Source organism: Rousettus aegyptiacus, unplaced genomic scaffold (genome assembly GCF_014176215.1).
Source record: "Rousettus aegyptiacus isolate mRouAeg1 unplaced genomic scaffold, mRouAeg1.p scaffold_m13_p_19, whole genome shotgun sequence".
In the NCBI taxonomy this organism is placed as follows: Eukaryota; Metazoa; Chordata; class Mammalia; order Chiroptera; family Pteropodidae; genus Rousettus; species Rousettus aegyptiacus.
In genome coordinates, this window is record NW_023416294.1 from 3,765,877 (window position 1) to 3,790,043 (window position 24,167).

A 24,167-nucleotide genomic window follows, 5' to 3' on the forward strand; every position below is an offset into this window, starting at 1 on the left:
GCTCGGGGGGGCAGGACTGCGGGCGAAGGTCCGCCACAGCCGCGCCCTGCGGGCGGGGGGCGCGGGGGGGGGGGGCGGGCGGGGGGCTGCGAGACGCGGCCCGGAGCGAGCGAACTTGAGTCCCGCCCCCTCCCCAAGGCCGCGGCGGCGGCGCCCCCGGCCTGCGCCCTCGCTCGCGCGGCCTGACCTGCGGGGCCGCAGAGGATGCGGGGGTCGGGGGCTGGCGCGCGGAGGAGGGCTGCGGTGCCCGCCTGCGCCCCCCTCCCCCGCGCGCTGCGCCCTCCCCCTCCCGCGCCCCAGGACGCCCGCCGCCTCCCCCGGCGCGCTCGCCTCCGCGTCGCCGGACGCGCGGTCCCCTGCGCCCCCGCACGCCCGGCTGGCCCCCCTCGGACGAGCGGTAAGCGGCCTGCCCCCCGCGGGGTCTCGGGCAGAGCCGGCGGGCCGTCCCCGGCGGGCCCCGCGGCGCGCGCCCCTGGGCCCGGGAGCCCCTTCCCGCCGCCCGCGCGCGGCCAGACGCAGCGCCCTTGCGGCCCGGGGCGGCGGGGGCGGCCGCCGGGGTCCCGCGGCCCCGCATCGGGGACCACCCCGCGGACGGACGCGCCGCGCGGAGGGCCGGGGGCCGGGAGGACGTCCTCTGCGTCTCCGCCGCCGCGTTCCCGCGGCCTTTTTTTTGTCGCTTTTGGATGCGGGTTCCCTTTTCTCAGACTCCTTCCTCCCGGCGGCCGGCAGGTGTGGGTCTTTCTGTTTATTTTGGGAGGCTCCGGGCTGCTTTTTCGGGGCTGGCGGGGGATGGGGAGGGTGCCGGAGGCTGCGTGGGGGGCCCGGGGGTGGCGGCGGCGCGGCCCCCGCCGTGCTTCGGGGTGCAGCGGGACCCCGCGCCGGGTGCGCGCGCAGTGACCGAAACCCCAGTGCGTGGGCGGCCGTGGCCTGGGCGGAGACGGCCGAGCCCAACCTGTCATTTGGAGCCAACTTAAATTGGGGGTGAGCGTTGGTGGTTGGGGGGGCGGTTATCCCACTAATGAGCAGGCGCTGCTGTGGCGAGCAGCGTCCGCGAGGTGGTGCTGTGGACGCTCCTTTTCCTTCGGTTTGAGGGTTTTTTTCTTTCTATTTGGTCGTGGGGCGCGTGCGGGCGAGGGGCGACGTTCTCCTGGGCTGCTACACGCTGCTTTCGAGAGGGGACCCAGCCCTGGCGGGGCGTCAGCATCTACCTGTTCACTACCGCGACGCGGTGCGGGCCCACGCCCTTCCCGCACGCGGCACTCGACCATGACTTGAGGGGCGCAGAGAAAAGGAAAAAAAAAACAATAAAAAGAGAGAGAGAAAAGAAGAAAGTTTGGGGAGCCCTCGTTCTGCTGCCGGAGCCGAGTCCGCGGCCTGGGTAGGCGTCGTGCAGCCGCCCCGCGGCGCGTCCCCACGATCCTGACCCGAGGCGCAGGGACCGGGCTCTAAAGCCCTGGGTTTGGGGCGGAACAAAGCAGCGGCAGGTTCTGGGGTGAGAGCCGCCTGCGCCCCACGGAGGTGCCCCGTGCGGTCCCCCAGGACCGCGGAGCCCACACCAAGCGTCAGATCATCCTCGGTGTGTGTGTGGGGGGGGGACCTAGCTTGGTTGTTGGGGGGCAGGATGCAGAATTAGTTCTCGCCGGTCGTTGCTGCGCGAAAGGGTTAACAGCAACCCGAGATTTTCAGGACGCGTTTTCCCTTTCGGAGAAGCAGAAGGTGGGGGGCGGGGCGGGCTAGCGGCACGTGGTCGCCTCTATCCCCTAACTGCAGGGGGAAAAAAAATTTGAATTTTAAGAATGTATCCCCCAATTAAGAACATGAGAATTCCGCCGACGCCTCTGCCAAGCTCCATGTATTTTTTTTTTTTTCAGATGACAAGTCCAGTATTCTGTGACCCAACGGCGTGTCTTGTTGAATATACGTAAATAAGCAGTTTTTAAGAGTAAGAAAATAATCAGGAGCAGTTGCAGCAAATGGAGAATTACTTCGCCGCTTTTAAATCACTGCGTTAGAATGAGATTTAATTTTTGTTTTTTTTTTTCTTTCCTTTTTAAATCAGACTGGTTTTGAGCAGGGGTTTCATGATTGTTGGTTTTTCACAGTTACCGTGCTTTGACGCCCCTCCCCCCCACTTTTAAGGTTTTTTTTGACATTTTTTTCTTGTTGATCTCCTTGGTATTTTTTTTCTAAGTAAAATCATGGTGAAGGTACCTTGGGCCCTAGAGCCAGCAGTCCGGCTAATCTTTACCCAAATCTAAGCATAGAGAAGATACTTGATAAATGACCAATTGCTTTATAAGGTGGATGAATGCAAATATATGATGTTCTTCAATTTAACTACTAAGTGAGTAGATTTGGGCATCATCAAAGCAAAGTTGTTGTTGTTGTTGTTTTTAGCCGGGAATGTAGACTGATGATAAATAACTATGTTTCGTGTTTTTTTTTTTTTTTAATTTCCGAACTTGGCCTTTAATTTTTTCCCCCTGTGTACTAATATGTGTAAAACTTCTGGTCTCCACACTGGAACATAGCGCAAACCCCGGGCGAGGACAGAGGGCCCCCTTCTGTCCTTGGGGGACCCCCAGAAGTGCACATTCAAGGAGGGGGGTGGGTAGCTGGCCTTGCTTTCACGTGCTTCCATTTTAATGGGTACTCCTTCCTTCAAACCTTCATATCACGGGTCGAGTATTGTCCAAAATGCCACTTGTTGATGCACTTTATTTTCTTCACGCAGAGCCGTGATGCGAAGGTCTTTGAAGGCCTGTCATACCCTCCCTCTGAGGACAAGCGTCTCTGCTTAAAATATATCTAAGTTCCAAACGCAGTGAGAGCCGATTTTAGCTCCGTGAAAGTCAAGGCTAAGGAACAGATTTGGAGCACGGAGAGCAGCTTGTATTCCTTGCGGATAATGTTTTCCGCCTTGAACAGTGTACGTTCCATTCCCAAATGAGAAACGGTGTTCAGGGTTGAGTTTAAATCACTGAACCACACCCCTCCCACTCCGGTTTGTTTCTTCCTCCTTTCTGGATACTGTATCTTTTCTGTCGTGAGACTTCATCTTCTACTTAATTGTGTTAAAGAATTATCGGACAGAATGTGCCTTTCTGTGGGGCAGAAACCAGCCTCTCAACCTTGTGGGCCACGTGGGCACAGGCAGTGAGCTCATCCGTCATGTACGGCGACCGTCTATGGACTGCTCAGTCCGTGAATATTTTCCAGTTGCGTCATTTTCCCCTAAACAACCTTCTCTGGCCCTTTCAAAGCCTCCACTGTTCTTTGGCGGGTGAATGGCAGGGTGGGAAGCTCCTGCTTTGTTTTCGTTAGGGCGGGAGCGGAGGAGCCCACAGGAGCAGGGAGGGGGGGATGGGGGGATGGGGGGGATGGGGGGGCGTAGTACCGCCCAGGAGCTGGCCGTGTCTGGCCTTTGACTATACATGAGAAGCATTTCCCTCCGTGGGGTTATACTACACAGAAAGTCAATGAAAGGCTTGTAAGAATCAGCCCGCGAGGGGAAGGCGGGTGGTGGAGAGGGGCCAGCCCGGTGCGGGCTCTGAGGTCACGCTTCAGACACTTGGTCTGGGCTTCACCTGTCCCAGGTGTGTGCGTGCGTGGAAGGCCTGAGTGGCACCCGCCTGTGGAAACTGGCCACTTATGTTTTAAGGATGACCCTCTCGTGTGGCCCGCCCCGCCCTGCCCTCCTTCGTCCCAGAATCGTCCCAGAATCGGTCCCTTTATGAACGGACCAGACTCCAGCAAACGCCAGACAGCGAGATGAGGTTGCGATGCGCTGGCCGCACTGGGCACCTAGGAAGGAAATGCGCGCGGGACCAACCTCTGCTTCCACGCGTGCGCACCACATCGCCCGTGCTCCAGGGCTCCGACGACCCCTGGGAACATGAGCGGGACTTTTTTGGGGTGCTCTGATCTAACACGGATGTTATATAAACAGGGATTTGCCATTGGCCTTAGAGTGCCATTCTGTGTTGCGAGTGGGCCTTCGCGGTGCCAGGTGTTGCCTGGGGCGGTCACGTGTTTGCCGGAGGCTGCTCATAGCTGATTGGCTGAGGCCGCTCCGCGTGGGCTTGTCATCATCCCAGGTGCATGTTTCTATTTGATTTCCACGTGGTGAGAATACGTAACAGGACGTCTGCCCTCTGAACACGTTTCTAAGTGTCCGGGGCAGAGTCCTTGACGCCAGGTGTGGTGTTGGAAGGAAACGCTACACTTACTCATGATCAGGCTTCAGTGCAACTTTGTAGCCACGGCTTCGCGCTCCACTCAGTCCGCTCTGTCATTCTGGGAACTTAGCCATGGAAGAATCTCTGCAGGCATTAACCCTGCAGCCAGGCCCATTGTCCATTTTTATTTTTGTTTGGTTGTGTTTTATTATTATTATTTTTTTTTTCTTGGAGGATAAAGGCTGAGAACGCGCTTATTTCGCAAAGTAAACTTTTGGGGAGCCTAGAATTTCACCTGCAGGGTTTCTGCATTAGAAAGTAAAGAGCCTGGCACAGAGTTGCAAGCCTCGGGAAGGGTGAGGTTTTGGATCTTTTGGAAAAGGAGCAAGATTAACGAAACTGGGGCTGGCGCGGGTGAGAAGTGTCCTGTTCGGTCTGCATCCTGCTCCGCCCTGGGAGCTGGGGCGGCGTCATGTTCCCTGTCTGGCATTGCAACATCGCCAATATTTGCTTCAGAGCTGTGGCGGGCGCTCGGGTTACGTTACCTTGATGGCCGGCCAGCTTCGTGGGGCTGCCGGGCCTCTAGCATCCTTCTCTGCAAAGCAGAGCTGGTGGGGGTGGGCGAGAGCGGAGGCCACGGAGGCTGAGCGCTTGTCTTGTTTTCTGATTTTTCCTACTTAAAATAAGTATCACTCTAGGAATGGGCTAAGTGGGAACACATAAAAATGTAAATGAACTTTTTTACAAAATAAAATGCACCATTGTTAACTGCTTTTCTAAGTCAGTCAGATATGCCCTCTCCGCTGCATGGCCTAAAGCCACATGGTAAGAAAGGGGTCTGGCTCTGTTTATGTACCTAGATAGATACACCCAGATGCAGACTGTAACCAAGAGCTATTTCTTGCACACAAATGTTTTCCTCAGCCACCTCCACACATTAGATCGACTCAAAAAACACGACACCAGAGTGAAAATTGTGACTCTGCCTTAGTCATTTTCCTCTCCTTCTCTCCGCCGATCCATCGCCAAAGCTGACATTTGAAAATTCACAGTCTGAGCTAATGTGTGACGGAGCCGTGAGCCGTGAGCCGTTCCTCACCGCGAGGTGCAGCCATTAACCTGACCTCTAAGTACGCGGGGAGTGTGTGCTAGGGGCCAAGCAGCCGGCATCCCTCTAAGTTTCCTTGAAGCTGTGTCTTCTGACTTGAGTGATAATTTGTAACGAGGCGTTGCCGCCCACGTTTGTGGCGGGATAATCTCCATGATAGTTGTAACAGAATAAGGCCGTTTCTGGTGTTGCTGGGATCACGCCATGTTGCTCCCCGGCACAGAAAAGCCGCCGAGCCTCACAGGACCGAAGCGAGCACTTCGGAAAGGCCACAGCTCGCAAGCCTTTTATCTGCCTCGTGGGAGATGCCCGCCCATCTTGCTCCCGGTGGCAGAGGGGCCTGCTGGGGAAGCGTCTGGCATGGTCGCCGGCAGCATTGTGTTGGCGCCGTGGACAAACCCGGCATTCACTGTCAGTAAACACCGAGACGCTTGAAGTCACAAAAGACACCGAGCTCATAATAGTGTCTTTATGGCCTCAGTCCCTGTCGTCCTGCAGAGAGCCTTTGCGTGATGGCTGAACCCGGGCTGGCCCCACGGGGGCCCCTGCTGGGACACACGGAGGCACCCGAGCTCACAGCTGCAGCAGGGGGCCCGACCGGGGGTGGGGTCTGGCCCCCTCGCCCCTGGGGGCGGGGTCTGCACATGCACCAGGACGCATTCCAAGTCAGCTCTGGACTGGGGCATCTGACTCGACACCAGTGGCCTCAGGGCGGGCCCAGCCACCGTCCCAGAGAGCTGTTTCCTGCATAAAATAGTTTAATGGGCATGTTAGCCCCAGAAAACCTTCATCGTGTGCACTGGCTGAATTTCACTTATACAGATGTGTATATAATTATTGCTGTGTTCCTGTGTAATGTGTTTATATACTATAGATTTCTGTAATTGCATTTGTTTTCACCTAAAGTAGTTGAGGAAGAAAGGCTGTGTTATCTAAAGTTGCTATATTTCAAAATTTATTGGAAAGCCCTTATATATATATGTATGTATGTGTAATGAGTAAAATTCGTTCAGCTATATAACGTATAATATAGAGTTATATATTGTGTATCATTGTATGTAAACATAATATATAATAAGTTAACACATAAAGATATATAGTATAGCTATAGATGATAGATGTATAGAGAGTTGATAAATGATGGGTGATTGATGGATGGATAGAGGAATGGGTAAGTAGGTGATAGATGATGAACAGATAGGTAGGTAGGTAGATAGAGATGAGAGAGAGAGAGAGAGAGAGAGAAAGAGAGAGAGAGAGAGAGAGATGATACACAGGCAGTTGATAGATAACGGATCATGGATGGATGGATAGAGGAATGGGTAGATAGATAGTTGATAGATAATACAGGTAGGTAGGTAGGTAGGTAGGTAGGTAGATGGATAGATGGATAGATGGATGGATGGATGGATGGATGGATGGATGGATGGATGGATGGATGATACATAGGCAGTTGATAGATAACGGATGGATGGATGGATAGAGGAATGGGTAGATATGTAGTAGATGATGGATAGGTAGGTGGATCGATAACGAATAGATTGGTACATAATACACAGATGACTGATGGATGGATAGCCAGACAGACAGACTGGCAGGTGGCCTGATGTCCCTTTTCCCAGGGGACCCGTGTGGTGTGGGAAGCCGGCTCCCAGGCCGCCCGATCCCATGAGCGCCGATGCTGCACAAAAAACTACTCCGTCCCCTGACGTGTGACCGCTCTTCCCCGCTGAGGAGCGCACACGCCCCGGGACACCCGGGAGCCTCGTTCAAGGCCACTGCGCGCGTCTGTGAAGCGGTCCGGGAGTCGCACGCATCTGCGGACGTGGGCGTGTGGCCTTTCCTGCAGGACGCACAGGCCTCGCGCGCCCCAGGAATCCGGGCAGCGTCCGCCCGCCCAGCGTGGGCGTGCGGTGGGGCGGCCCCCGGCTGAGCGTCCGTGTGCCGCCCGCAGGTGGCTTCTGCTGGCCCATCACCTGCGCGGCTGTGCGCAAGGTGAATGTGGCAGGTGCGGGAACGGGGGGAGGGGTGGGGATCCTTCGCCTGGGCAGGTGGGAAGCCGGGGAGTCACTCACGCCCCGCTCGCTGGAAACGCGCTTCTCCCTGCGGCGTGGGGGGCCGGGGAGGGGAAGGCTCCTCCCCTTCCTCACCTGTCCTGGGCGTGTCCTGTGCCGCCGGGTATAGGCCTGCAGGTGATTTACTGCTGGCAAAGTCCAGGTGAATTGGGCGCAGGTCGGCTCTGAGACCTCCCCGCCCGTGTGTGAATGCGAAGCAAGGTCGTCAGCGCGTTTAGGTCCTGCGGACGCCAGCCCTGCCCGTGTTCCGGGATGGGGTGTGCATTCCCTCCCTGAGTTCACCTCCTGCCCCCCTCCCTCGCGTTCGTTTCTTCCTTCATTCATTCTTCCACGGCCATTTCTCCGTCTCTCCTCATCTTCCTCCTCCCCTCCCTCCCTTTCTCCCCGGCCTTCTTAAATCTGGGGGAGCCACGAGGTCTCAGAGACCCTTAGTGACTAGGTAGATGGAGGGATCAGACAGTCAGTCAGGAGAGGATAGTTTACAAAACAAGATTCGCGGGGGGGACCGAGAAGCATTTCCATGGCAATTCAGCAGACTTCCTCACACGCGATATTTCTATACGTGACTATGTTTTGGAAGGTGATCAAGCCCAATAGTGGTTAAACATTGATTTTCATTTTAGGAAGTCGTGTGAGTATAAATACACATCTAAAACAGATGACCTCGAATCAACAAAGAATCGAGAGCCCATGTTTTTAACGTAAGGTAGTGGAGGTCACCCCACTCATTGGTGGCTAATTCCTATGGTCTCTACAAAATCACTCGGCAACATTTAGGCATCTCAGTATTTTGAAGGCATGAACAGTGCCTTGAATTCTAATGCCTTTGAGTCTCAAAGATGATTGCGTGAACTCCACCGCGTTCACACATAACCCAGTTTTCAGCCATACATGGTCTTTGAGCATCATGAAATAACCTCAGTAAGCAACAGTGTAGCTTATCCTGGGAGCCAGGATTGCTTAAATAGGAAGTGTAGATTGCATTGTCTCAGAGGGAAAACAAATTCTAAACATTCAAGTTAAAAAAAAAATTATAAATATGACAACACGATAACAATTGATGGGAAGAACTCCCAAATCGGGGATTCTTTCTTAAAGAGCTCCCAGATTACATAATTTTGGAGACTCTCCCATGTCCTAGGCCTCTCTCGACTCTTACAGCCACGTTACAGACACATGTATGGACGTCAGAAACCTCACACTAATGCATTCAGGAGACATCACAGAAGTAGAGATCCTCTGTAAGGAGCGTGACCCAAATTACATAACTAGCAATCAGAGAATTGCGTCAAGGGCACTCGTATTATATTTTATTGGCACAGAGCGGACAGAAGAGCTTAGGGGAGCTACGTCGCGTGACTCTTTAAATTGCCAAGGTAACCTGCAGAAGTGAACGCATTGGTTTTTTTTTTTCTTTTTTTCTTCATTTCCTTCATTTATTCAGCATTTGTGCAAGACCAAGGAGGGGGAATACGAAGAAAACTCAGTTGTTTCTTTTCCGTGTATTATTCATATCGCAGTGACATTTTGTGCTGTAGTGGCCATAAAAATTAAGTGTGGGGTATTGGATAGATACAGTGGCGTAGAAGGCGGACTCTTGAAATTAAGAACAAAGTTTTATATGAGAATCTCCCTACCTCCCTTCTGGGGTGTGTGTGGTGTGTAATCTCTTTATGTCCTATGTCCAAAATTAAGGGAAAACAGCTTAATCCAGTGTTCGCAAATCTTTTAAAAATAGTTAAAAGCAAAAGTCATCAGGGCCCTGTAGCTCCCGTATTAGGAGTCAGGTTCATTTTGTAATTTTCAGAGGGAAGCCGTGTCCTATTCCGCATTAGCTTAATAGAACAGGCTACCGAGGTTGGTGAGCAGACAGATCGGACATTCGATGAGGAAGCCTTGGGGGCAAGACAGCTGTCTGTCTGTCCTAGAAGCCGCACCACGGTCCCTGTGTGCTGGCCTAAGCCAGCGGGGTGGTCTGTCCACTGCAGAAGGCGCAGGATGGGCGCACGAGCCGTGGAGGTCCCCACACGCCGAGCTCACCAGAGGACAGCTTCGACCACAGCACAGAGCAGTGTTTGGAACTGACATCGGAATCAGAGAATCCGGAGCATTGTAATGTGGACCAGTTTGAAAATCAAACGAGTACGAAAAGAAACAAAACAAACAAGGCAAAGACCGTACTTTGGGATGCATCTTTGCCCAGGAGCCCACAGAGCTCAGGGTTAGCGACGGAAATATATCAGCCGGTCAGTGAGGCGGGAGGAAGTCCTTCCTGCTGAGGACGACGGGGAGGGAGAAAATGTGACAGTCACACGGAAGGTAATCAACGGTCCAACGAGCAGAGAAAGGGCGTCTCAAGCAGAAATGGGGACACGGCAGATCTTGGCAAAGGGGAGAAGTGTGGATTTGCGGTGCCCTAACACGAAGGGACCTCAGCAAAGGCGTGATAGGCGGGTGACCTGTACACATAGCGCAGGACGTGTGTACTAATACTCAGAGACGGAGGGGACCACCCTCTGCACCCTGGGAGATGCCGTCTCAGCAGAACTCGGCCGCGTGCGTACGTCCAGAGCAGACGGTAGCGTGTTATGACGCTCGCTCGGGATCCAGACACCGGGTCACTCGGAACTTGCGCGGGGGTGTTCAGTGGCGACGATTCAGTCTGCCGTGACAACACGAGAGATGGAGCGATGCCCGTGAGTGTACGTGATCATTACATCCATCGGAAAGCCTCCTTCCGATGAAGAACAGCGATCGGATGCTAAGATGTATCAGAATTACATGGGAATGACATCACGAGGCATGTGCATTCATTTCACAGGTGGTTGGGGATTCAATCCCGTCCCAGCCCAGTTAACCAGAAAAGGTTTAGTCGTATAAATGTATACAAGTACATATCGTTTCAGATGTATCCGTATATACAAAGTGTCGGTCACGCCCTAGAAACGCTGAGGTAGCTGCCTCGCTTAGTTACGTCGGGCGTTCGTAGAGCTCAACAATCTTTTGTTAATTTGGCTGTGACCAGATTAAGTGTATACATAATTCATGTGCGTTGATAGCATTTGCATCATTAATTTATAATGATAAATTAATTTCATCATAAATTATCGCATATAATTATATAAAAGTAATCATATGTACAATTATAATTATATAAATACATTATATGTTACATATAATTATACACATATAGTTATATACAAAAGTTATATAGTAAATATGTTATCTATAATTATATGCATATATAATCATGTACAAAATAATTAAACAAACTAATTTGCATACGTAAATTTACAAGCACATGCATGTACATTTACATATGCACAAATCATTCCCTTTTTACCGCGCTCACTTTGCAGGGTTTCGAGTGTCTGCTTTCCCTAATTTTCGAGCAAACGGGTTAATGATGTGGGGCGCACGTTTGTGTTTGGAAAACCCACTTTCCGTCACCGCGTGGCGGAGCCGCTGGGACCCACGGCATGGTGGGGGAGGGGCGGGGAGGCGGCGGGGGCGTCGCCTGCAGAAGTGGGCGGGAACCTGCGTCCTGCGGAACAAACCACCCTGGTGTCCTCAGGCGCTGGGAACGCAAAGCTAGCTGCTTCTGCGCCGTCGTTTTAGGAATGCGACCCTCCGTTACGACCTGCAGGTGAGGACCCGGCGTCCGTTTCCCGAAACATGCGTGAGTCACCTTCACGGGGCGCACCATGCCTCATGGTGGGGGTGCACCCTTCTCTGGGGCGCTTCTGCCCGTCTCCCACACTTCGTCTGAGACGGGGCACATAATTTCTCATCTCCGCCAACACAAGTGGATTCTCCTTCTCTCTCTGCCTCTTTCTAGTCCTGGGAGGTGAAATCGGCAGCGCAGAAAAAACATTTACCGTCGCCAAGTCGAGACAAGCAGGGGGTCCTGGACGCAGACACCCAGAACCCCTTTTTCCGGGGAACGTTCGTAGGGGCTGGTCCGTGACTATCTTGTCACATTGGGGGGCCTTGCAGGGCACCTGTCCATCCGCCGGTAGAGCTGCCGTTCACGGAAATGGGTATTTTTAACGACGACGCATCTTCAGGAAGCAGTGGTCCCGGGGCCGGGGCACGTGGGGGTGATAACGGCCGAGTTCCTGTGAGCAAATCTATGTCCTGCTTCCACAAGGCTCACTCCCGACCCCCGTGTTTGGGTAGCGGTCTGCCGGAATTGGGGGCCTGAGATTCCTGGGGTACGGTGGTGGTACCGCGGGGTCTTCTCGGGGTGCTGCCTGAGTGCCCGGGCTTGCTGGCGGCCGCCGAGACCCCTCTGCCGCTTTGCGGGAGGCCGCCTCTGCTTCCGACCCTCACCCTCCCCAGCCGGGCGTCGGGCTGCGGGCACGGCTCTCTTCGCTCTCTGGGGCTCGCTGTTTTTCCACGATGCCTCCAAGTAAATGCACTTGACTAACCCCCTCCCTCCCCTTTTTTTTTTATTACCACCAGATGTGTTTAAACTGTTTCACTTTGTTGCTTTTCTGTGTGTGTGGGGGGGGGGTGGTTTGATTCTGCAGGCGGGGAGCCAGCAGACCCCGCCTCCGTGGGGGTCATCGTATGACTAATTCTTATGCATACACGATGAACTTGACAAAACACACACTTTTTTTTTCCTTTAGGACATTTCTGCAATGCTCTTTTATATATTTTTTTTAACTTGAACATAGTTCTAGATTGATAAAAATAAAATGGGAAAGACAACATAGAGAGGTGCCGTCTCCTCCCTGAGCATTTAGCGGTGCGGTACAAGGCGGCAGCTGTCACAACTACGGCCCCGACTCGAGCACACGGCCGTGAGCTCGCGCCCCACTTTATTTGCTAGTCCGCCACTTTTTTACCTAATGCCCCGTCTGTCATCCAGGCTCCCGCCGGGATGTCACGTGGCACGTCATGGTCACGCTTCCCAGGCCTCCTCTCGCCCGTGACGCTCTCGTGACCTCGTTGTGCGTGAGTTTCGCAGGTGGGCTGTGCCCCAGCGGGAGTCTCGTCTGGCACTGCAGACCGAGGCTCGGGGGAGCAAACACGGAGAGGGACCGTCACTGATTGCCCTTTGCGTCATCACAGCGAGGGCGCCTGCCATCCGCGAGCCGTGGCCGGTGACTCCCCCGCCCGGCGGAGGCGGCGGTACCAGGTTTGTGCGCAGTGAAGTCGCACACCCCGTCACTGTGCACGGCCTGCTCCCTGGGGACAAGTCACGCGAGTCCACGCAGGGCGGGAAGAGGGAGAATTCACCTCCGTGTCTGAGATGGCCAGGTATCGACGTCCGTTATCGAGGCTTCCTCGCAAGGAGGATTTCTCCCTTCCGTATTCGTTCCTTTATCTATGCCGTCATTCCCTTAGACCCGCACGGGCTCGTGGCTCTTTAAGGCCCACGCCCCCTCCACCCCCGTGCCCTGTATTGTCATGTGACCGAGTCCCACACTGCCGTTGACGCTTTGGTGACGTATTTTCCTCTGCCGCCATGCGTGGACGCGAGTCGGTCTTCGTTTCGGTCGCTGGCGAGTGCGAGGCCTCAGAGGGGCAACGTCCCGTCCATCCGGGGTCGGAACATGGACCGGGGGGGGGGTGTTCTATCCCGAGACGGCGGAGACCCCGCAGTCTCCGACTCTGGTGTTTCGGTCACTGTCGCTTGGTTTGCTCAGCTCCTCTCCCCCTGCCAGGAGCCCTCTGTGGACCAGCCACGGTCACGTGTCTTTGGCAGACGGCAGCTCACGCAGCTCCGACCGTCCCTCGCAGAGATATTGGGAGTGGCCTGGGCTCGGTCCTTCCCACGGTGTACCTCGCCTCTTCCCATGAACAAGCGTAACAGCCCCGAGGCACCTGCCGGCTGAGCCGTCACTCCCAGCCCAGCCGTCAGGAGCACGCTTTCAGGAAGCTGTCGTGTGTGGCCTCGGGCATGTTCTTGCCATGATTGATGCTTTAAAAAGCGATCTCAGTCTCCACACGTTGCCACTTGCAACAGCCGCGGATAATAGACCTAGAGGATATTACGTGAAGTGAAAAAGTCAGATAAAATACTGTACGGTTTGACTTATATATGGAATCTTAAAAAAAAAAAAAGAAAAAAGGACTAAACAAAACAGAAACATCCTGATCGATAAGAGAATAACTTTGATGTTTGCCAAAAGGGGGGGGTGGGGTGGGGTGGGGAAATGGTTAAAAAAAAGTAAGTGATCTCATTTTCTTAACATTATGATGTGGGTTTTAATATAGAAGTTTAATATGCACATGGTGGTCATCGCTTGAGTCTGTCTTAACAAGCATTCTTTTCTTGGATTCTGGTCACTGGGTTCATTGAATGAATTAAGTCGTTTAAGCACACTGTGGCTTTTTCAAGGGGCTTCTAAAAGGCAGTGTGTTTTTCCTCGCGGAGAAGAAATGAGTATTATAAGAAATACAGAAATTTTGGGAAAAAAAAAAGCAAAAACTCAGTATCGTTTCCTAAGCCAGTGGGTAAAAACCAAACAATTTGTATAGCTTCTGGCAGCAATTTTCTGAATATTTTAAAAGCAGATAATAGTTGTATACCTATATCTACATTTTGTCTGTATTTATGTCATGTAGAATGTAGGTATATCTGCACGTCTATATGTACACCGATGTCAATGTCAACGTAGTCTGTAATATCGTAAGTTATATTTGTGACTGTATCAATATATTGCACTTCTCTGTATTTAGAATTTATTCATATTTATGTTAATACATTTGTATCTTTGCATCCTGTCTCTCTCTCTGTACCTGTGTCTAGCTATACCATTTGGAAGTTTGCACGTCCCACAGTATTATGGCAGAAGTCGCTTAGGATTCTTACAAACCTTCATAAACATTATTTTTCGCGATTAATTCTCTCAGAAGGTCATGACTTATTAATCATTCTCTATTTTTTTTTGAAGGGGGTATTTCCACAGTTTCAATCCCGGGACTTAGATTTCCAAACCCTCCCGTGTGCACCTGCCTTTCTCCATCATGAGGACGTCCTTGATTTTGCTTTGCTTTGCAAGCTTTTTTGTGTGTCCTTAAAAAGGAAAAAAAAAAAGTTTGCAGGTCGTTGAAATCGCATAGAATGTTTTAGTATCGAACCTTTCAAGTCCATGCAAAAAAAAAAGAAGAAGAAAAAATACGGAGTAACGAAAGCAGTTGCTAGCACGGGCTTCATCGTTTGCATCTGACCTCGTCCGCCACCCCTGGTCCCCTGGTGGCCCCATGTCATTTCATTGATCCGAAACATGACGGCCGATTTTGTTTGTTTGTTTGTTTGTTTGTTTGTTTGTTTGTTTTTTACATGGCTGGCCTGTCTTTCCCGCGCCTAAAACCGTCAGCAGCTCGTCTCATCGGCTTCCGGGCCGTACGAGTCACGGCGCTGTCGCACGGCGACTCGCGCGAGGTCCGGGCGCCGCCGTCTCTCTGGCATTTCTTTTCACCTATACATCACCCGCTCCATCTTCGTTTTTTTCCACGCAAATTCTTCTTGAATAAACTGCCGTTTTTCTCCTGTGTGAAAGTAGGTTGCAGAGTTAGCCCCATGGGGCCCTTGCGTTGTTTTTACGGGAACAGGAGGGGTTTCCACCATCCTCGGGCTGAGGGTCCAGACTCCCGAGGGAGCAGGGCTTGGGGACTTGAGCCCCAGAAGGGGTGCTCTTGGGGCTCACTGGACCTCACGTTATCTGGTCCCCGATACACACGTGGTACGGATGAGAGGTGGGCAGAAAGGGGGCTGAGTTCCAGCATTACACACACACACACACACACACACACACACACACTCACTCTCTCTCTCTCTCTCTCTCTCTCTCTCTCTCTCTCTCTCACCCTTCAGGGGCTGCCCCTTTGCCAACTCGCCGTTAACCAAATTATGGCAGTGTGGTCAAAGTCCATGCTGTGTAGTGTATTTAGAAAGATAAAAGCTAAAGGCTAGTAACCTAATATAGACAATTAGAGTTGGACGTCATTCTTACCCTAAAGTAGTTATGACCCGAATTAAGACAGTTTGGGGACAGATGGCTGACCGGGATGTTTTGTCGTCGTTCTTGATTTATTTCGTCCTCCCCATTCTTGATTTATTTCGTCCTCCCCACGCAAGCTTTACTGATACATTGACCTACAAAATGTGAGTTTAAGGCGTAAACGTGCTGATTGGATACACATATATTGCGAAATGATTTCATCTAAGACGTCCATCATGTCACATAATTACTATTTCTTTTTTGTGATGAGAACATTTCAGACCTGCTCTCTTGAGACTCTCAAGTATGTGATACAATATTGTTAATTCTTCTCACGATATTGTACGTGGCATCCCCGAACTTACTCGTCTTAAAACTGGAACTTTGTGCCTTTTGACCAGTATCTCCCCATCCCCCCTCCCCGACCCCACAAAACCACATGGACCCTTCGGCTGAAGGGCTGCAAATGTGAGAAAAAGGGATACACATTAGACATTTAATTTGAAGAACAAAGTGAAGGAATGCATTATCAACCTCTCAGAAGGAGGATATTGCTAGAAATCTTGCAAGGCGTGCCTCGCACGTTTGTATGTGTGTATACGTGTGTGTGCTTGATGAATCCAAGGTTCTGTGATGTCAATTAGGAAATTTTAAACCATAATTAGAAGATCGTGGGACCCTATGACAGAAGGATGCATTACAGAACTTTGCAAACTACTTAGTGCTGTATAATATTGACAGTAGGATGCGATTTATCAAGCGTTTTGTGGGAATACAGCTTTCTTACGAAACAAGGTCTTCTGATACGGGCAGTATTGGTGTTGGGTTGGGTGATTCTCTTTTTGTAGGTGGTGGCCCTGTGCTTTGGCAGGTGCTTAGCCGTACTCACAGCTAGAAGCTTGTAGAGGCTGAGAAGCATGTCTGTGCCCAGCTGTTGGGAAGTCCAAAGATGTCTTCAGACATTGCCAGATGCCCTTTGGGGGAAACCTCTGTCCCAGTGAAGAACCTCTGTTATAAAGTGAAGTCGACTCATGCCAGGTTCCGAACAGGGGATTTCATTGTCTTTGGGATTTTTGTGGGTGCGCGGGCATGGCCGGGAAAATTAGGCAGACTTCGCTGTGAGGGAGACCAGCCGAATGAATTATCCCGGGAAGCTCTCCCTCATCGCAAGAATCGACTGCACGAATCGCATGGTTTGTAATGAGGATTCCGTGAATGTTTGGGGATTGTCATTATCAGACGCTTCATCCAAAAGGAAGATGCAATTGATTTATGTAAGTGAGCGCTTCAGAGGAAAGAGAGAGAGAGAGAGAAAGGAAAGAGAAAATCCTTGATAAATATCTTTCAGAACCAAGCGTGGAACGAAACGCAGATAGCTTATCTAAAATTGGGCCAAATCAATGAAAACGCAGGAGCTGGGAAGAGAGCCCCGAGACGTTTGAAGCGCAGAATGTGATTTACACGTCTACACAAGCACACGCGTTGCCGAGTGCTGTCAGTGATTTAGAAGTTATTAACATCGGCGGAGGCTTTGGAAGGGCGCCACACAGAAAATTAAATTTAAGACCCGTCGAAAACGGTGTTCTATTGTCTGCTCCGTTACATTGATTGATGACAATTAGGTTCTTCAACAACATAAGAAGTTTTAATATTCCGCGAGTGAGCTGCAAGATGGATTTCTACGGGAAAATGTGTTTTTGAGAGAGATGTCACTAACCTTGGACGCTGGGAATTAATGGAAGGTACCCCCAAAGAGTGCCGCCTAAAGTCGGCCACGAATGACTTCCTAATAGCTTGTTTGGTGTTGCCGTTTTTAATTTCTCTGATAAATGGGCATCTTTTACATTTTTTATGATGCAAGGATTATGCACAAGCAGTTATTTGTATTCGGATGGTGATAAACTAGTAATACAGTGCCATGCTTCAGTTAAAGTGCCGACGTTAACTGCACAATGGTCGTTAAAAGTCGGCGTGATGCACACCCAGTAACAGTTACGAGTTGGATTCTGCGGGGTGGGACTGTGAAGTCCTGTCCCTGACCTTTCTGTGTGCACATTTCTTCGTTACGTGCGTCTGCTAACAATGAACCTCATTTCACCGTATTTATTTCCTAGTGCGTAAATGTAAATGGTTTACTGTTTCTCGTCTCCATTTGTAAAACTTGGGTTCTGTTGTCGACACGTCGTTTTGAGCCGGGGCTAAAGGAGGTATTCGAATGGATTCATGGAACAAGACTCGGAGATACATTTCATTCTCGGCAAGAAGATGGATAAACCAGCCGGGCTCCAGCAAAAACATAAGCGAGAAGGAAAAATCAATTTATGACGCGGTGCCCGCAAACGGCGCTTGACGGATGCGATGTAAATGGCCGCCGTGGCCGGTGGGCGCGATTGTGAGTGTGACCGACCCGGAGCGCCCGCCGATCCGGCCTCATCCGCCAGCGAGGCTCCAGCGTGGGGACGCGGCAAGCTCACGGCGGTCTGGTGAGAGAATGCTGGGTGGAAAGGAGGCGCTGCCAGCCGGCCGGCCGAAGGTCGCGTTTCCAGAATCTCACATTGCAAATTGCGGATGCGTGTGTGTGCGTGCGTGTGTGTGTGTGTTCAATGGTTTCCTGCCCTCTCTAAAAATGCGTCTCTCACGCCTCTGGCATAGATGGGGTGCTCACTGGGCATTTTTTTGAAAAAGTGATTAGTCGTACGACGGTCTGTTGGTATTCGGCGAACGACCGACAAGATCACATGTTGCGTGTTAATAAGTTTTCTCAGTCGTGTAGCTAGCCAGAGGGACGATGGGCAGAGGCTACCTTTGATCATTAAGCCGGTTTGTCATAGGAGGGAGTTCGTCTTTCACTGAAGGGGAGGTGTGTGTTCCTTGGTTGCTCCGTTTAGGGTTTATAAACTAGAAGGATTTACGGAAAACACCTGCGTCGTTCAGTATACTTACTTTATTTAGTTCCAAATGCTGGCTTAGCCTTTAAAATCTTCTTTGCCGGTATTCATGCCCCTACAGTTTTTACAATTTTATTCTGTTTTTGTTTTGTTTTGTTTTAAAGATGGTGTTGTGGAAAAGCTTCATCAAATGTCCCATGCCTAGAAAATGGACAGGGATACATTTTGGGAATGTTTAAGATTTTGGAGCTTGACCATTTAGTGTCACGGTAAAGCTATGAACGTGCTGTGTAGTACTCCGTGTTTCCGCTGTTTGCTGGATGGGTGAATCTGTGTCCTTTTTTAGTTCCGTTGTAAAGGTTTGGGCCCAAATTAGCTGTGACAAGAAATGAATTTCTTAAGAGTTCGTTAGAATCGTGGGATGATTTAAGAGGAGTAGATTTGTGTAAAATCGATTATATATATTTTAAGTTACTCTTAGATTCTAAATTGAAATTTTTCTGTGTTGTTTTCTTTTGACTTTCATAATGCTAAAAATTAAACCATTTAAAGATTGTGTAAAAAAAATCGGGAGCAAATCCTAGACAGAAACAGATATTTTATTAAATGTGCATCTTTTCAGAAACGGATATAGTCCGGAAGATGGTTCTGTTTGAGACGTGGGAGATAAAATTTGGATTAGATAACTTTGGGTGCAAAGTAAGGTGATTTATGTTAATTTGAACATTTACATACACATCTAAGAATATCCAGGATGACCCCTAGAGCTAAGTTTTTTTCTCACCTGAGCAATTTTAGCTACTCAAGAAAATGTGCCCACATTCAACCTTGGCCCTCCCATTTTTCTTTTAGAAATTTAGCAGGTCACCGTGACTCAAAAGGAAACGACATATATAAGGAACGATGCTGGTTTTTCTTTTAACTTAAAAATACCTCTGAGATATGTTTAGGTCGAAACTAGGTTTGCATTGTCCGGGTTCGGTGTGTGTTCGTCCTCAGGCCGATGCTGGTCACGGACGATGTCGGCCGCCTTGGGGACCTGTAGCTATAGTCATGCCGCCGACTTGCTGAGGCCCCCGGGGAGGCTGTCTGTGCCTTGCTTCTGGGGGCTGGCGTCTGAACTCTGTGGCCCTTCTCTTTCCTCCTCTCTCAAAAGCTCCATCCTCTGAGAGGCCATCTGCTAAGACAGTCTCAGAGCTGTCGCCTCCCTGAGCACGACACACGATACCTGTGTCGCTGACCGGGGGCCGGGGGGGCGGCTCACACGATGGCACCCAAGTCCTCGCCTTGGCAACGGTCTCCTGCCTGAGACCAGCAGCCCTATGAGGCTTCCGTCTCAGAATTCATCCATCCTCGGAAATGCTTTTCTGTCTGTTCCGTTCAAGGTCTCCGCTCCGCAAACAGTCGCGCCATGAACGCGGGCAGTTCTAGGCCATGTGCGTTGGAAATCATTCCCGTACCAGGAAATGAGATCCTAGCAGTGCCGTGTCGAAACGCGAGAGCTACGGCAATGCGAAAACGGTCATGTCTCTGTGTGTTATGTTCCAGGTTTCTCTTTGAGCTCCCGACCAGGACGCACGGGAATGGCTCGGAAGGCCTCGGCGAGCCCCCAAAGCCCAGGTGGTAGAGATGAAATTATGTGGAGAGGCTTCCCGGAGACGTCCCCGTAGCGTGGAAGACACCCATCTTAGCTCGCGCCTCTGACATTCCTCCGAAGGTACGCGTGCTCCGAGCAGCCTGTTCTCTCTACGCTAAGGTTCCAGTAAAAAGACACAATTTTTACGGTAACATTTGCCAATATATGGGTCATTCATCAGTATCGGTTTATTTGACTAATATCAAATTGTCGTAGGTGATACTTGTTTTCGCGAGAAGCTTTTGTAGGCGAATCAGTAGCTAATATACACTGTAGGTCTTTACAACTGATATTTCTATGGCAGGGTATGTAGCTTTATAGGAAAACAGATTACAGTATGTAATTTTGTATTCACTTCAAAATGATGAGCTCTTTGTAGGGTTATTTATGTGTCTCAAGGCCTTCTGCAGCGGTCCAAATGTAGCGGTAAAATCGTGAAGCGTTTTAATCTAGAGAATTTATTCTTTAACCTTCAAAATATCTCATTAACCCCGTGACCATAGCTTATGATTTAGCTTTAAATACACGATGTGAGGCTCAGTACACTGTGGACTGCCGTGAATCATGTAACACAGAACAAATGAGAAAAATAAAGGAACAGTTTGAGCGGAGGAGTGCTCATCCCCATTCTTTCTCGATACGAACCCAGATGGCATGTAGCAGAGGGCCACGGCCTGCCCCTGAGTCGTCAGTGGGGGGGGGGGGCGTCAGTTTCTCCTACAAAAAGCCGTCGGAAAGAGCGTCGTGGCGTGAGTTCACACCCAAAGGTTACCGTCCAAGAAGAAATAAAAAGTTCGGAGCACACGCTCGAGCTTGCCCGGCAGCAGAGATTTGTGTGGTGCGTGCTGAGGACAGGGACCAGTGCCGCTAAGGGACAATCCGGAGGAGGCCGGGAGGCCAGCAGGATGGATGGACGCCTCCCACCCTGTCGTAGACCCCACCAGCGTGGGGGACGGTCCCCCCGCCCCCCAGAACTGGTATTGATGAGCAGGGTTCTTTCCAGGGGTAACATCTCTTTCCTCCTCTTCTGCTCACTGTCCTTCCTCGAGATGGAAGCCAGTATGTGTCCAAGGCACGTGGGGATATGGCCGGACATCCTCGCAAGGAGTCGGCTGCCTCGTTAACGCCTCTCGCTTGCACGTAGCATGAGCAGTGTCGGGAGAGGCTCGTCCTTTAACGAGAAGATTGCCCCGTGAGGTGACCAGCCGCGTGGCACTTGGTCCGCGGACGGCCGCCGCGCGGGCAGACGAGCTTCGCCGCCGTCGATCCCAGAGCACCACACGGTTCCATTGTGTGCACGTTCCGACCCTCCGACGTAGGGGGCGGAGAACAAGCCGCAGGCTCGCGATTCCCTCTCGCACATCGACGAGTCGCACAAGGCGGATCGGCTCTCCCACGAGCTAAATTCTGCGAGGAGTTTAAATTCCTAACTTAGATCGGCCGGGTCGAGCGTAGACCCGCACTCGGTTATTGTCTTCGAGTAAAAGGTGATGCCGCTCGGGCCACGGCAGGGGGGTGTGGGCGGCCGCGAGGGGGTCTCCTTCGGTCCTGGATTCCCGCGTGAGGGAATCCGCGGGTGGCCATGCCCGTGTTGCTCGAATTATTCGGCAGCCGGCCGGGTAGGAATGACTCTGTGCCACCAACCAACCGACATGCGCACCTGCCCGAAAGGAGGCTCGCGAGGGATGTAACTCCGACCGTGACGCGTCCGCCCTCTCTGTGACCGAGGGGAGCAACGTGGTTGTCTTTTGTCTCTGAACAGGGAGAAACACGCTGAGATGGAAACGAAGCCCGGGTCTCGTGCGGAGTCGCTCCCGAGGGCGTTTCCGTAGGAGGACGCGGGGATGGTAAGTGAGGTGGCCAAGCCCTGACCCCGGCGTGTGCCGTTACGTGGCTTCGCGCGGCGCTTCCCGGGGAGACGCCCGGTGCAGACGGTTCTCTTGTAAAACGTCTGTTCGCGATGAACAAGCGGACGGGGGCGCTGGGATTTCGGAGGTGTGTGTGGCGTGTGGCGGGCATCGAAGGCGCAGGGTCGAGGGGGAGTTCTTTGCCCGTGCGCCCAGCCACGAGGCAGAGCGCGTCTCGTAGACCAGTGCGTTTTCCGAGCCTCTTGTGTCAGCCGCGGACCCGTCGGGCATCGGCGGCCCCGTCGGGTTTAGAGCGAAAGTGTTCGACGGGTCTCGGGAAGTCACCGTACGGAGTAGGATTCACACGTGAGGCGCGTGCGTCCAGCGCCGGCTGAGGGCCCACCGAGGCCCCAGGATCGTCCTCTGCGCGTGGGAACCGGAAAGAGAGTGTAGCCTACGGAGGGGCAGAAGGGTCACTTTCATGCATCGTGTCGTGCGATGCTTCCGGTCATCGTTGATGTCTCTGTGGCTGAGGCGTCGAGTCAGGCTCCGCCGAGGCACGATTTATGACGCTATCGATTAAATACGGGTTGTTGACCGACTTTCTGATCGGTTTGAGTGTCGTGGCTGAGACCACACACGGCTTTGAGCCTCTCTCTGCCACAGGCCACGTCCTGCCCACGCCTCTCCTCGGAAGCGTTTCCGAATTGTGTAAGGGCGACAAACTCGTGTCCTTTATCAAACTCTTTATTTCCAGCAAATGTGATTTCCAAACTCCTCTTTATACTTCCTCACACACACACACACACACAAACACACACATAAATGGTAGTTTTTAAAACTTTTTTCAAAGGTAATTTGTAACGAATCAACGAAGACTCATTCGTTCCGCGTTTCGGTGGTTCACATGCAAATTCGGAAGATGATCCCTTGTGCCGATTTTACGTCGTACACAGAGATTTTCCCATTTCGTCACAGGTGTTGGGTGGGCGTACACGAGGCTCTCCACACCTGCCGCTAAATGATCAGTGGCGACTCCTTACCCACGTCCCTTTGTCTCAGGAATCGTGCGAGAGTTTCTTTTTTAAAATGTGCGTCTTCCTTCCCCCCGGGCAGAGCACGAGCGTGTAACAGAGGCGTGAAGTGTCGGGAGCTCGCGCGTCTCTCCGCACGCACGGAGCCTCGGGGACAGAGACCAGACCTGGTGCGGCTGGGCTGGTTATCACCATTTCCAGGGGCGCAGAGCAAGGAAGGGGCTCTCGGTTTAGTGCTGCCGGACTGTCCTCGTTCCGAGGAGAAGCGTTCGCAATCGGCCTGGCATCGGCTCAGGGCCGAGCGGCACTCGCCGCTCACGGTATGACAGGTCGCGTCCCGTCATGAGACCTGCCTGCCCGCCGGGTGCGCGGGGACCCGGCCCCCCGCGCGTGGGCTCGGCCTGCATCCGACGCCGCGGGCCGTGCTCGGCGTGATCGCACGCCCGCCTCACGGCCGCTCCCGTGGGGGCGGTGCTGCGGAGTGGGGGTTCGGGGCGGCCCTCGCTGAGACGCGGCCCCAGGCCGGACGTGCCCGCGTGGTCTCCTGGGGACGGCCGGGCGGGCTGATGCCTGAGTGGCGACTTGCTCTCCCCGCCACGGCGTCCCTGGACGCTGACCGCCCCGGTGTCTCTTACGGGCGCCGCGGGGTGTGGTGGACACACACATCCGTCCGCGACCTCGTCGCCCACACCTGCGGCCAAGCGGCTGGTGTTCGCCGACCAGACTTGCGATACTTTATTTCGTTTTTGATCTTTTAAGTTACATTTCTTTTTATTCTGCAATTACCGTTGACATGCAGCGTTATATTAAGTTTGCGTGTACAACACAGAGGTTAGGCGTTTCTATACGGCAGGCTGAGCTGACCTTGGTAAATCCGGTCCCTCCCTGACCCCGTACACGGTCGTTCCAATGTGACGGACCACATCCCCGGGGCTCGGCTCGGCACGCCGATGGCTACAAAGGAGAACCCGGTAATGCCACACCTGGGCATTCCCACAGAGACCCAGGACACCACCTTGCAGGGTAAAGGGACATCATAGGTCCATTGCAGCGTTGATTACGCCAGCCAAGATCGGGAGGCCGCCGGGCTGTGTCCGTCAGTAGGTGAATGGCTAAAGAAGAGGGATTCGTACATACAGCAGAATATTGCTCAGCCATCAAGAAGGATAAACTGTTGCCATCTGCAAGAACATGAGTACGCCTGGGGGGTGTTATGCTAAGTGACTCACAAAGACAAATGTCATATGATTTTGCCTCCGAGTGAAATCTACAGAACGGGCTTCTGATGTTTTAAAAAACACAGTGCCACGAAGTCACTTCCTTTTCACGGCAAAGAACCTATGATTCTAAATAAAGAAACAACAGCTGCCTAGGAAATACAAATAATTCATTAAGTCTATTTAATTCTTGAAACTTTCAGCTTATACCGTCGTAACCAGATTT

General features: G+C 52.0%; 1 protein-coding gene across 10 annotated transcripts in view; it reads left to right on the forward strand.

The window, feature by feature from the left end:
- NLGN4X (neuroligin 4 X-linked) overlaps positions 1-24,167 on the forward strand; it is a 218,825-nt gene that overhangs the window by 1,820 nt on the left and 192,838 nt on the right. For 5 of the 10 annotated variants that reach the window (XM_036235708.1, XM_016123786.2, XM_016123787.2 and 2 more), the window contains exons 2-3: positions 19,756-19,924; positions 21,606-21,690. The exons of 1 other annotated variant lie outside the window; for it this stretch is intronic. The gene's annotated coding sequence lies outside the window, so the exon portion shown is untranslated. Of the gene's footprint in view, positions 1-315; positions 398-580; positions 730-996; positions 1,379-19,755; positions 19,925-21,605; positions 21,691-24,167 lie in introns of those variants that run through there. 4 more of the 10 variants (XM_016123784.2, XM_016123777.2, XM_016123780.2 and 1 more) reach the window with 4 other exon arrangements.